This window comes from Camelus ferus, chromosome 17 (assembly GCF_009834535.1).
Source record: "Camelus ferus isolate YT-003-E chromosome 17, BCGSAC_Cfer_1.0, whole genome shotgun sequence".
Classification (NCBI taxonomy): domain Eukaryota; kingdom Metazoa; phylum Chordata; class Mammalia; order Artiodactyla; family Camelidae; genus Camelus; species Camelus ferus.
In genome coordinates, this window is record NC_045712.1 from 247,232 (window position 1) to 262,215 (window position 14,984).

The 14,984-nt window shown below is 36.3% G+C and overlaps 1 pseudogene; it reads right to left on the reverse strand.

Annotated features, from left to right (window-relative positions):
- Positions 1-71: 71 nt before the first annotated feature.
- Positions 72-11,274, reverse strand: LOC116657300 (annotated as a pseudogene).
- Between the last annotated feature and the right edge of the window lie 3,710 nt (positions 11,275-14,984).

The window sequence follows — 14,984 nt, forward strand, 5'->3', positions numbered from 1 at the left end:
GGAGATAATTTATGGTTAGTTTATGGTAAACACATAAATCAAAACCATAAAATAAAAATGGAATACTGTGGTCACGTGTCTATAAAACAGAATAAATCAAGAACACAGAAACAAGGAACAGAGATGTATAAGTTTCTCAACAGTTGCTAACAGCATTTATATGAAATGCCAACTCACCTCCTTTTGCACAACACAGACTACTGGTAAGATTGAATAAAAGGCACCAGAATAAACTTAATTTTCTTATGCTACTCAAATTCTGGACTATGTGTACTTAAAAAATAAAAAATGTAAAGAGTGGCTTCTAAAAGAAAGCTAATGCTACAGTGGCATTTTTAAATCTGGGGACAACAGGGTGTTGTAACAGCTACTGCTCACAGATGCCCAGGATCCACGTGGAGGTTACTCTGTAATCAGTCCCACTGGCTCACAAAGTACATACCTATCAGCAGTATTTATGTAACTTCATTGATCACTATGTCTGATCAATATAAACTATAGACACTTACCTTATGTATTTTGTCATCCTGGGGTAATAATCAAGGACAAACAGGTATTTTTTTCTTCAAAATATCAAGGTACATTTTATCTATTTGTTCTTCCACAGTATTTACTCTTGGACAGTTATTTTCTGTACCTTCATTTGTTGACTTTTGTAAAACTATAAGTTACTCATTTTTGTCCAAAAATTGGTTCACATTTTGTTTCTTGAGACATAAAATTTGGATTCATCTTAAGGGGTAAAGCATTAACAAATTCAGTTTCTTTATTCTCAGCCAGTTTCTTGTCACTATAGACAAAACAGGACACAGAGAATGAGCCCTATATGACTCCTCAAATATTAGTTTTATTATTATATATGTATACACATGATATACATGGAAACATTTATATTATTAACATATAATACTAAAAAATATATTTAATACCTGTAACTCTCAGATTAGGTCATTAATGTTAAATATATTACTTACAATTCTGGTTAACAGAGTATACTCACATGGTGTTACATAATTGTTTTAAATTTCAGATAATAATATTAATACAGTATAATATAAGGGATTTCATGGTTTATTCAAAGAAATAGTTCAAAGGAAAGCCAAACCAAACAAGACTGAGATTGCTTTTGTTTAAGAAACATAAAAAATGAATTTCTAAGTGGCCCTTTGTAATATATCTTTTATCCATATTATAAAGTCAGCATACATTTGAGGCAGGAAAAACATTTCATACATTTCCAGTAGAAACTAAAGAAGCAACCTTAATTTATATTGATGAAGCATAAAATATAAATGTTAAAATGCATGAATTTCATCACAGTATATGAAGTCTTAAAACAAAATCACTAGGATTTTTAAATGAAATCATTTCTGTGGCTTAAAACACTTAAATGCAATGTGACATTTCAGAACACTGCATTTTTAAAATATGAGAAATATCCTTTAAGGAGATGTTATAAATATGGGTAAACATCAGCATATTATGGGAGCTCAAAAAATACAGATATTGTCATTTTCAAATTACCTTAATCATGGTCAATGAGGTCACCTAATTTTGTAATTTACAAAATAAGATTAAAGAAAAGTTTAAGAGGCTACCAATTCATATAAGGTAGTTTGGCTTCTCAATAATTGCTAGAAATAACTCTGAGAAGTAGCTGGAATCATCAGAAAACCTAAGAGCTCTTCCTTCTTCATGGTGGCAGAACCCGGCCGGCCGCTCACTAACTGCTCCCCATATGTGCCCCGCACCAGCTGAACCGCACTCCGCTCCACCTCCAGTCTACACGGGACCATCACAAGTTCCAGCCTTTAGAATGTGAGGCGACGGTGACCAGAAGTTAAAATACATGTCATGGGCTTAGTGGTTAGGTTCTGGGTGGCAAGGAAACTGATACTAGAGGCTGGAGAGGGGGCAAACTCACATTTTATGAAAAGTGACAAAACATTTGCTAAGCTGTCACCCACAGTGGTTTCTAAGGCCAACGACTGGCTCCTGAACCTAGGGTCCTCAGCAGAGTCTGAGAACGGTAGGAGAGGACAGGGAGTGTTGAAGTGCCAGCAACTACTGGCTACTGCTGACAAGATACTGCAGGAAAAAAATGAGCTCAAGACAGAATGAGCTGGTCTTTAAAAAAGGAATCCAAGGGAACAGAGTCTAGAAACTCAGGGCCTCTTAGGTTCACTCTCTGCATCTGGACTCAAACAGTTAAGATTCAGCACTGAAAAATGCTATGAAGAAGTAAGATTTCATGAGAATTCTTGGTTGAAGAGGTAACTCAGTTCCTTGGCAATGCCAATATCACGTTAGAGGTGTCATCTTCAAACTTAACATTATTGTTCCTCATAATAACCAGATAGCTGCAATTAAACTGAGAGAGGAAAAAAAAACTAATTTTCTTTAAATGTAGTTACTAGCACATGGGACTGACTGGATCCAAATAGGTCAGAAGCCTAAAAAACTTTCTGAAGGAGCTGTAATGACAAAGATGACAAAGAAACCACAACTCTACTTAAAAAAAAAAAAAGGCTAGAGACTTGTCAGGAAGCCTTACAACCACCTACGTGCAGGCAGAAATTGGATGGAGAAAAGCGTGTATCCTCAAAGATGGGCATCCCCTCCCCCTGTTACCCACTTCAGTTGAAGCCAGTGGTGAAGAAACACAAGACCACTGGAACCAGGAGCTACACGGAACAATATATTTATAAAGTAGTTCCTCCATAAGAGCAGAATAATGGCCTAATTAAGGAAAATGCCCAACTTGAAGGTAGGGGGTCTTCATAAGGCCTTTCAGTGGACCTCAAAGCTGCACTACTGATTGCTGTAGCTTCCTCACCCTTTTCCTTTCTGATTAGGAGTAGTCTTAGTCTCACCATCACATTGGGGTGGGGAAGGGAGGATGAAACTTGCCTTTTAATTCACTGATTAGTAGACAATGAGGAGCTACACTGAAACCTGACAGAGAACTGTGCTTCACCTGGAAATCCTGGTCTTCCAGGTGGATACCATTCTGAATGGGGCTCTGGGCTGTTTGCTTTGGGGAAGGGCTGAGTATGTCTTTGTTCACGGAAGAGTGGAATGGATATTTGGCTGTTAGAAGGGAAGTTTCTGGTAGAGACTGGCTAGATGCCTACCAAATGCATTCACGTTTCTTTCTGGGCACACAAGCAAACCACACTTCCTAGCCCTCTTGGACCTAGTTTAGCTGGATGTGCTGGTTCTTACCAACACAATGTGGGCTGAAGGGAGTTAACACTTCTGTGATTAGGCAGTTAAAAGGAAACATGCTAACCATATATTTCCTTTCCTTATTGACTGATGAGGCCAGGAGGACCTCAAAACCATGTATTGATGACAGAAAGCCTCCTGGGTCCCTAAATGACTATGTGGAGCAGAATCCCACCCTCAACCCCAGTGAGACACGGGGAATTAGGATGTGAGCAAGACATAAGTAATTGATGATGTTAAACTACTAAAATTTTAAGGATTATTTGTTACAGCAGCTAGGATTACTTATCCTATGGTTTACTAAAGAGATTTTGGATATGCGTACTCAACTTTCTACTACTGACATTCCTATAATTATTGTTATCCCTTTAATGTGAGTATACTTGTTTTCAGCTTTTAAACACAAATGTAAACACCTCTATTTAGAATTCACATTACTAAAGTGGTGTCAGTTTTGCCAACAAAGACACAAGATGTGTAGAAAACTCTCTTCAGTGACACAAGTGTAGCCACAAACAGCAGTGATAAAGGAGCCCAATCGGCCCTGTAAAAACACTAATTAGCACCACAGGCCAGGGGAGAACGCTAGACTTAGCAGTCAAGTAGATGGGGTTTACGGTAACCCACAGCACATCTCTTTCTCTCAACTAGCACATTCAGTACAAACAAGGCCAGGAAATCACTGCAGGTGGATTTCATGATGAGCATAGGGTTCAAGGAGGGGCTCAAAAACTTGTCTGTTGAAAACACAAACAAATAACACAGGAATGGATGAAAGGCTTTTCACAGAAATATTTCACAGAGTAAATTGCTGAGTTATGTCTATGTGATCTTGCACAATTTATTTAACCTCTTTAAGTCTAGGTTTCTTATCTATGAAATGGGGGTGATAATGGAATATATATAACTCATGGGGCTGCTGTAAGATTAAATGAAATCTAATATGTAAAGAACCTAGCACGGTATCAAGCCCACAGTAAGCGAGGGGTAAAAGTGTTAGCTGTCATCATCCGGTTCTTGTGAGCACCCCACCACTAAGTTGGTTCACCTCAGTCTCATCACTTGAATGATGGGGATAAAGATGCCTGACCTACTTTTTGTGCAGATCTCATGAGATAATGGATGTGACATTTGTCTTATGACAAGGTTACTGTGATATGGTACCCTGCGCTGGTGAACGACAGCAAGGTCCCACAAGCTTCCATTAAAAGCTACTGGAGCTGGAACGTTTTCACAAAGCCTCTATCTTGTGACCAAAGAACTCACCCTGGGGGATGATGGCTGGTCTGTGATTAAGTGCAAAACTAACTGGTTTAAAAAGAAGCAAATGGATGACTCATATACAGAATAAAATCCATGTTCTCTCTCACCATTTGAATCAACTGTCCCTGAGCTATTAAAGCTGATGAGATTTTATTTTTTCAGTGAAAAGCTTTAAGATTACCTACCTAATGTTTCTACCATTTTTAGTAACATCTATTTAAAAAAAAATTTAGCACTAGAAGAATTTTGATAAACAATTTGATAAAGACTAATATTAAGGGAAGAGAGGAGTGTCTCACACGTAGACTCATACTAGCTACCAATTAATCATTCACTAGGGGTGGCTACACAGGACAAATGACCCCAGAAGTTTCCAGTGACAAAACAAAGAAATAAACAAACACCCTGCACAATCCATTCCAAAAAACTCTTACCTGACAGATTGTAAATCAAAACCACCAACCCCAAAGGAATCTATTCTGATAGGTCATCAGCTCCTCTACCGTGGGCAGATCTAAGAGGGGAGAAAAGTTAAAATAGCAACCAAAAATTTTATGTAAATTGCTTAATTTAATGTCTACTACCACCAAAATTACACTGTCTCTGTTTGACAGTTAATAAAATGGCACATATAATAATCCCAGTTTCCCACTGTAAACCTGCTTGTACAAGAAAATCTTCTTAGGTATTTATATCTGAATTCTATATCTATATATTTTCTCTCCATCCCCCCTGCACACATCAAATATATGAGTATGTGTGTACACAAACACACACACACACACACACTAAATATTTATTTAGTTGATCCCAAATACCATTCTCTATTTAAAAAATAACTTTAGCATATGTTCATGGAAAAGCATAAATAATGTGAAAATACTTAAATGATTTCTTAACTTGGGAAGACATACTATAGTAGGAACTGAAATTTTACCCTATGTTCAGCTCTAAATTTATAGTTAAACCAAAGATTCCCAGATTCCATTTGAGCAAACTCTATAAATTTACAGACTGAGAAACAATCAGTACAGTAAATTGTATTTAAACTACACCACACTGGAAACTGTTCAGAGAGGGTCTCAAAGGAAGCTTTTACCACATTCCGTGGTAGAGATGTTTTTGAGGACCGTTCATCTTCTTGAGGATGCTCTTTCAGTGAGCTCTCGGTATTTCCCCCTGCATCACTCTCAGTTCCTTGTTCATCTGCATCTTCCCAAGAAAGGGCTACATGACAATGCGTCTGATGTAGAGTTTTAATGTCACTGCTGCTCTGTCCATAAGAAACACCTGTTGAAATAAATGTAATCTCTAGCATGGCCACACAAATACATGAAAATATAAAACACTAATATCATCCCTTAATCTACCAGAAATGGTGAACAAGGCTCTGTGGGACAATTTGATGTGATAAAGACAGGGTGAAATATAAACTTGCTAGCACGTGGCACAGCCCACCAGCATGAAATCACAGCAGGCTCAGTAACCCCTGTCAGCAGGCAGAGATGTGTCCTGACGTGGTCGTTGTAAAATCTCACTCCACTAGTTATTGTCTCTTCCTACCATCCATAACAAATCTCTGCACTGGATAAAACTACTCCTAAATTTCTCAAACTGACATAATTTTGTAAGGATTCTCTCTCTCCTCTGCCTCTCTTTCTTTCTTTGCCTCCTGATGCTACCAAGCACCTCATCTTCTGTGTTTCTTCCACAGAAATTCAATCCTCCAACTTTGCCATCCAATATGTGTTCCAATATCCTGTGTTAAAGCTGCTGTAACAAAAAAGTAATTTCCTAGTGGCCAAATCCAGCCTTTAAATTTCTTCAACTGTTGTAATTTTTTTCACCCTGTGAGACATCTGACACAGCCCTTTTCCTGGGAACTGTTCCTTCCATACAGCGCCTTCCTCTCTCCACCACTCTGATGGCTACTTCTCCATCTTTTATGGTACATCCCTCATCTCAGGACTCCATCTTTAGCCCTCTTTTTTAAAAGCTCTCTTTTTAGGGAAGAGGGCTGGATAATTTCATCAAGACTCTTCACTTAATTATTACCCATATGCATGTGACTTACAAATCTATCTTTTGTCCTTAATTCTTTTCTGAATATTAAATTTCCAAATAGACATTCAGACTGTTCTATAAGTAAATCACATCTAACATAACTCCAAGTGAATTAATTATATTCCCCAACAAAACCAGTTCTATTCCCAGGATCCGCTGTTTTAGCCATGGCATGATTATTCACCCAGTCATCCACAAGAGAAAACCTGAAGTCACTGTTCACTCTTCCATCCTTATTAAACTCCTCCTCTTCCCACCGAGAGACAAACTCTGGTAAAAAGAATTCAAAGGACCTAATGACAATAATGGTTTAAGATTTTGATAAGTCTTTTCTTAACTCATTTTGTACCTTTCATTACTAACAGTGGAATTTTGAAAGTTAGAGAAAAGAATAAAAGTTATCATAGAAGAGTGGAAAAAAAGAAGAGAAGCAGGGTGATCAGTCTCCTTTTCTCCTGATACCTATGACTAAATAATTAATACATAAAAATAAGACAGTATATACAGCCTCCTCTTCCTCTACATAACCTGTGAGTCTCATAGTATAAAATTCTGAGGGACAATTTTCAACTCTAAACTTAAGACATAGCCAAGTCCTACATGTGACTGTGTAAGAATGCCTTACAACGGGCTATCTTTCTATCTAATGCTTCAGGTTGTAACAGAGGAGAAAAAATCTGACACTACATTGGGTCTGTTCCTTTAGATTTAACCACTGTGCCCTGTTTTCTAGGCTTAGTCTTGCCAGCTCTGCACCTTTTGTGAAACAACGTTGCCTTTAGCCTGAAATCTACAGGAGACCCTATTCTCTGGGCTCTGACCTTTAAGGATGTCAGCACTTCCGCACTTATGCAGAGATGGCAAGTTGCAAAATAGAGAATAACCTTTGTATTGTTGGAGGTTTACAGGGACACACACTGGACAGCTGCAAGAACAAAGAATTCCTACAGCAAGAAGTTTGCAACAACCAACCACACCACACCCCCTCCTCTGTGGGTTTTTTTTTTTCCTTCCATATAAAAGCAGTCTGTATTCTGACTGGAGAAGGATGTTTCTCCAAGATATTAGTTGGCCATCCTCTCAGTCTGTGGGCTTTCTGAATAAAATCACTTTTCCTTGTCCCAACACCTTGTCTCCTGATTTACTGGCCTGTTTTGTAGCAATCAGAATGAGTTTGGACTCAGTAATAAGGTCATCACTGCTATTTGAAGCATGCCCAAAAAGGAATAGAGTTGCTTAAATAAACTAAAAACAAAAAAGTAGGGTATATCATTAGAGCAGAGTCTCTAAGTGGCAGAGATATTCAGTAGGACTTAAGGGAAAAGGTCTTGCCTGCCCCCTAAACCATTGATTCAGACTCAGAGTAGCCTGACTGAAGGATAGAATTGATTTTATGAACAAAAGAAAAAGGCACAATGTGTTTTTTCTCCTCTACAGAAATACCAGGGGGTGTAAGTATCGCTTAGTATGGATAAAATAAGTGACCCCAATGGTAACTAGCACAGCAGTACTGAGCACTCAACCTAATTTAACAGGTGAGAGGTGTCAGAAAGAAGGGGTTCTAGCATAAAGCAACAGCAGAGCAAACACGCAGAAAAGCAAATGACCTAAAAGTCAGAAATTAGAAATGGAAGGCAGAGAGGCATCAGGGACTGCTCAGACAACTGAGCAGGAGAAAGGTATGTTTCTCCTAATTTGAGTCATTAACCTATATTAAAAATAATCCCAGGGTCATGTATGTTATCTCTATTCATGTATTTTATAGAGAGAAAAATAAAGGGCTGACTTCTCACCTTTTACATTAGAAGAGAAAATACTGTGTCATTATTTTGTGTATTATTACAGGTCAAAAGCTTCCTTTTTTTCCCATTTACAAGTTGAGAAGTGTCAAATTCTACTGTGCAGTGGTAAGGGTCCCAATGTGTAGAATACTGTCACATCCAGTGACTGCACCAGTCACATGGCCACAGCACAAAACAGCACCTGCCCATGAGACAGATGAAAACAAGCAAAAGGCTAGATCTGGCCCTCATTTTATAGTCATCAACTTTTTAAAGACAATAAAGCACAAGGAATTTCATGAGTCATATTAATAAAAAAGATAATCTTTGACAACATATCACCTAAACCAGGCCTGCTTAATCCCAGAAGACAAATCATTAAAAAAAACCTACCCACTGATCTTTTCAGTTTTTAAACTAAGTTCATATACTGATTTGAAGATTTTTCAAGTGTATTTTTGAAATACTAGGTAAATTTAACAGGTCACAGCCAATAGGAATTTATATGCATGCCCTCAGGTTCTTTGACATAATCTGTACTATTAATAGAGGTTGATGCACATAATGAGAACCACACAGCTGGCACTGCTTGTTGAATCTCAGCAATATACTAGGCACTGTACCTTATTGCAGCTGATCATCCCACGGTCTCATTTTAGAGAAGAGGAAACAGGCTTAGAGGCATTAATTGTCCAGTGTCACCCAGCTGCTAACTGGCAAGGCTGGGAATACAAATCCAAGGCCACAAGACAATAAACTCATACTGTACACTCTTCTAGTAAGTGACTCATCAAATTATTTCAGAATCAAGAACATTTAAGAAATAAGGTTAAAAAATTAGCATTATATGGCTGCCCAGATCATCTTAATAGACTTTTTCTTTCAGTAATACTTCTTTTTGACTTTTTTAAAAATTGAAGTATAGTCATTTTACAATGCTGTGTCAATTTCTGGTCTACAGCATGTTTCAGTCATACACATACATACATATATTCATTTTCATATCCTCTTTCATTATAGGCTACTAAAAGATATTGAATATTGTTCCCTGTGCTATACAGTAGAAATTTGTTGTTTATCTATTTTATACATAGTAGTTAGTATCTGCAAATCTTGAACTCACAAATTCAGTAACAGCATTTTTATTTCTGAGTTTTTCTTATAATCTATAGCAGTGGTTTTCATATTGGGTTTAACAAAATGATAGTTTTCAGAGAAAATCATGGGGTCCACAGATATTTCATTGGAATTTCATTTTAAAACATAAAAACTGTAATAGAAAGTAATCTGCACACTCAGATGTGCCTTTTATGTAACTAATATTTTGAAGACCACCAGCATGGTAACTTGGTCTCCAGCTTTGTTTTCATGCACATCACAGAATCAAGTTCCTCTGGCCGTCCTGTGCATAAATGAATCTCCCATAATGGGTCACTGACTAGAAAAGCTGTAGCTCTATATTTGTCTTTTACAAGAACTCATATCTGCTCACTGAGAACAGTGTAAGCGGACTATCACAGAACATATGTGACATGTACTTAACCAGCGGTGAGACTGAGGAGCACTTGCCCAGCACACATTTTCATCATGGCAGAATATTCAATTGGGTGATAACAAGTAAGTGACTGATGTGTCTTGATGGAAAATTTCTGCTGTAATTTATTAACTTTTATATTTACATTTTAAAATGGAAGTGGATAAAACTAGATGGTGATTCTTGGAATGGCAGTGACTAGAAATAAGAGATCTGTGTGGACTTTGTGCTTTTGATCATGTTTTGTTTTTCATGATCTGGTTGCTGGTTACATGGCTGTGTTCAGTATTTGAAAATTCATCATCTGCACTATGATGATACATGAATTCTTCTACAAGCATATTATAGTTTGACTAAAGAATTAAAAAAATAATAAAATAAAAATAAAATGCAAGCAGATGTTCAGAGTTGGCTAGTGATTTATCATTTCTATTGATCTTTTTTTCAAGAGTCTGGGTTGGTTTAGTTGACCAAACTAGTCAACTGGGACTTGCAAAGAAAGTTGAAAAGTTCCCATTTGCACCTATTTAAGGGATCAACCAAGAATATTTTTGTATTATACAACAAAAACAAAATATACAAACATATTTTAAGTCTGATGATATAAGATTATAACAAATATCTATAACTCCCAATTTTAACAGTAGTGGTCTGTTTCAATTGTTATCACTAATTTTTTAAGTAAATGTCACAAATGTAAACATTTATATTTATACTGATAAAATATCATTTTTAGCTATAAAGAGAGTACTGTCTAAGATTCCATTTGGAGAATAGGGTTCCATTGTTTTTTCAAAAAGTCTGAAAAGGCATTGTCTTAAAGACATTTACAACCATTGGTGAAGTCTGGATGGTCCTAGACATTTCAGAATTTGGGGATGTGCGCTAGCTTTTTCCTGTACAGAGAGAACTATGGAAAAGCCCAAAACCAAAGTCTCAATTATCCTACACATGGAAAATTTAACTGAATACTCTGGGGGTCACAGAAAATTAGTTAATATTCATTTACAGCACTATACTTTGTGCCAACAGCACTCATTCATTTTTTTAAAAGTATTTATTTAAAAACACACTTCACTGAGACTACTAGCATTAAGTGTCACCATTAGCAAGTTCAGATTAAACAGAAAGAGGGAGAAAATGTGAAATGTGAAGTTTTATTGTTGATAGTTATTATATATATTATTATGTATTATATGTATTTCCCTAGAAATGAAGTCAACTAGTCACAGACTCTTACATACTAGAGAACAGCTAGTTTCTCACTTTCACCCGTCCCTGTCATTTCATTATCAGTCACACCTGGCAGGGCCTTCGGCTTAGCTGTTGCTTTATCCTGCTCATCAAGGCTGCCCTCTGCAACAGAGTCTAATGAGCCAAGCAGCACTACTGGAATAACACAGAAGGAAAAACATATTAGGAATATAGAGAAGTCTGTATGGTTACATTAATAAAATATTCACATCATATGTAATCTGTATGAAAGAAAGATAAATATTTACATATAAAGACTACATAACCATATATCTAGGACAAGCATGATTTTCTTCTTACACACAAGAGTAGGCTTACCTCAACATATATCTATGCTTATATACAGTTCTAACGTACATTTATATGGGAAAGGCAAAGGGCCTGAAAAAAATTAACAAAAAAGAAACATCCCCCACCTCTTACTGATGTGTAAGTAGCCAATTGAAAACTGTATGTATTTAAGATGCATAACTTGTTGTTATACATTCTTACTGCTGTATAGTTTCTACTGTGTAAAAATACCAATGGTGAGAATAGCATTTACAAGCTCTACCTCTGAAAGGCATTTGTATAAGACAGTCAAGTTTAATAATTGCTGTTATGTTATTTGGAAAAATCTGTAATCTTGATATGCTTGACAAATTTTTATTTCTCCAATTAAAAAAATTTTAAATTACAGCTGCTTAATTATCATCAACAGTTTTTAGGGTTTTGGCTTTCAAATATGGCCCTCATAGCTAAACTAGTGAATGCTGGAAAAATACACCATTACTAATTTTCCTAAGTGAACTGTATTGTAGCACTAAGGAATCAAATAGCAAATAAGGGAAAGCATCTCTTTATAAAATTACTTCTGTTAGTAAATGAAAAAGAAATGAGAGAATTCAAAGACTAATAACACTTTTCAACTTCCAATAAATTAATGGATGGAGGCATCAAATATCAATAGCTTTTAACATCATAAAAAAGAGACAAGACACTAGGTGACTCTTTATGAAATAACACACCACACTCTGACAGAGGATCAAATCAAGCCTAATCATGCCTCTGGATCCAGTTGCCAGCTTGAGGGAAGTAAAAGGATGGATGAATGTGCTAAACTGTACCACCTGTATGCAATCAGTCAAATCCAGACTATGAAAAACAGATCAAACAGGTATATTTCAAGGAAGGTATGAAAAATAAATCTGTAGACCAAAACAGACTTACAAGGAACAGCAACTCTCTTTGTAAATGGTTAAGATTAAACACAAGTACCTAGGGAGACATACTTGGGTAAGAGAATCATAAACAAAAGGAAGTGATTTCTGTAACAGTAAGTTAGAGGAAAGGACTTACTTAAAGGAAAGGAAGGGGCTATGATTGAGTCAGAGCACATGGAGAAGCTTCTGGGAGAGCTGGCAAATTTCTGTGTATTGGGCTCTGTGGTAGTTATAAGAATGTATATCCATCAATATAAAAAAAAACTGATTAAAAAATGGGCAGAAGATCTGAATAGATATGTTTCCAAAGAAGATAAACAGATGTTTAACAGGCTCCTAAAAAGACATTCAACTTTGCTAATCATCAGAAAGATACAAATCAAAACCACAATGAGATGCTACATCACACCTGTCAGAATGGCCATCATCAAAATGTCTACAGATAACAAATGTTGGCAAGGATACAGAGAAAAGGGAACCCTAGTACATTGTTGATGGGAATGTAAACTGGTACAGCTGCTATAAAACAGTATGGAAGTTCTTTATAAAACTAAAAATAGAACTACCACAGGTCCCAGCAATGGAGGAGGAGGCGGCTAGTGTGTCTATCTATATATGTGTCTATCTAATGGAACAGGAGGCTAGTGTGTCTTTCTGTCTGTCTATCTACCTAATGGAGAAGGAGGTGGCTAGTGTGTCGGTCTGTCTGTCTATCTATCTATCTGTCTATCTGTATGTCTATCAATCTAATTGAGGAGGAGGAGGAAAGTGTCTATCTGTCTTTCAGCCTATCTATGCATCAGTTTAGTTATCTTAATAAAGGAGGAGGCTAGTGTGTCTTAACTATCTATCTACCTAACTGAGGAGGAGGAAGAGGCTAGTGTGTCTGTCTGTCTTTATATCTATCTAATACAGGAAGAGGATTCTAGTATGTCTGTCTATTTACCTAATTGAGGAGAAGAAGGAGGCTAGTGTGTCTGTCTGTTTGTATGTGTGTCTGTCTGTATCTATCTATCATCTCTCTATCCTTCTATCTACCTAATTGAGGAGGAGGAGGCCAGTGTGTCTGTCTGTCTGCTTCTGTCTTTGTAACTGTCTAACAGAGGAAGAGGAGGAAGTTAGTCTGTCTGTCTGCTTCTGTCTTTGTAACTGTCTAACAGAGGAAGAGGAGGAAGTTTGTCTGTCTAGCTATCTAATGGAGGAGGAGGAGGAGCCTAGTGTGTTTCTCTGTCTGTCTTTCTGTGTATCTATCTATTTATCTATCTAATAGAGGAGGAGTAGGAGGCTGGTGTGACTGTCTATATATGTCTCTATCTAATGGAGGAGGGTAGTGTGTCTCTCTGTCTATCTGTCTATGTGTCTATCTATCTAATCGAGGAGGAGGCTAGTGTGTCTAGCTATCTATCTATGTATATGTCTATTTTCTAAGTCACCAAGTTGGAGTTAGTAGAACTGAAACTAAAAATTTGTGTCTTATAACATAAATCTCTAAACAGACTATATAATTCCAAGAAACATTCAATCACCCTCAGAATATGTAACATCAGGAGCATGATTTTCTTACACTACTGATTATGATGCATTTGTATTTATTAACACATTCTACAATTTCTAAGACTTTGTTATTTCTTGAGACATAAGATATCATTTAGAAATCAGATAAACATCTTAAAATACTGTTTTCCTAATTCCTCTTAAAAGAAGCTACAAAAGAGAAAAAGAAAAGAGATATGATATACTCTCTCCCTGCAAAACATGTTCTACCTCTAATATCCAACTATTTGTTTCTATTTTCTAACAGTCATGAACTGGCTGCAAGCATTTTATGAATATGTAAAATGAATAATAACAAATTCATATTTTAATTTGTTTATGTTAATGTTTAATGCCTAAAACTTGAAATATTATATTGGGAAGAATTTCAGGTACACTATTCATTTATGTGTCCAATTTTGGAAAAGTTCATTAACTTCTATGATTTTCTGTTACTTCATCTAATGTATAAAATATTGCATTACAGTTTTTAATAAGTAAGTTAGTTGAGCTATTATAAATGAAAATACATAGCTCATTATAAGTGCTCAATAGTATTGTCTTCTCTCTTTCATGAGGGCAGATTGTAAATTTCCTTAGTAACTGTTAATGACAGTAGGCCAGTCTGTACTATTACATTAAAAGATTTTAATTTCAAGTGATGGGGAATTAATTCACAAAACACTCAGCATGATATTAGTGCCTGCAACCTTTTCCAGCACAAAGACTCTGCTCAATTATCTGTAGACTTCAGTCAATGATACAAGAACCTAAAGATGTTAGCACAAGTCCTGCCTTTTCTTTTTCTTTTTTTAACTGCTGAAATCATTCCCAAGGTCTGCATTAAAAAGGTGAGCTATCAGAATACTGTATTATATGCTGTGAAAGTAGAATCAAAATAGTCAACTGATGCAATCATAACAGCCTTTACTATGTTTCTGTCCTCAGATACGCCAGGCTTTGGGCTTAGAAGATTAAAAAATATAGCAAGAAATAAAGGAGGCTTCCTCCATGATTAACTTGTCAGGCCTACATTTCCATAAATCACTAGTAATATATAATTTTATATAACATATAATACACATATCATTATATAATAATTTGTATAGCTATTACTTACTAAAT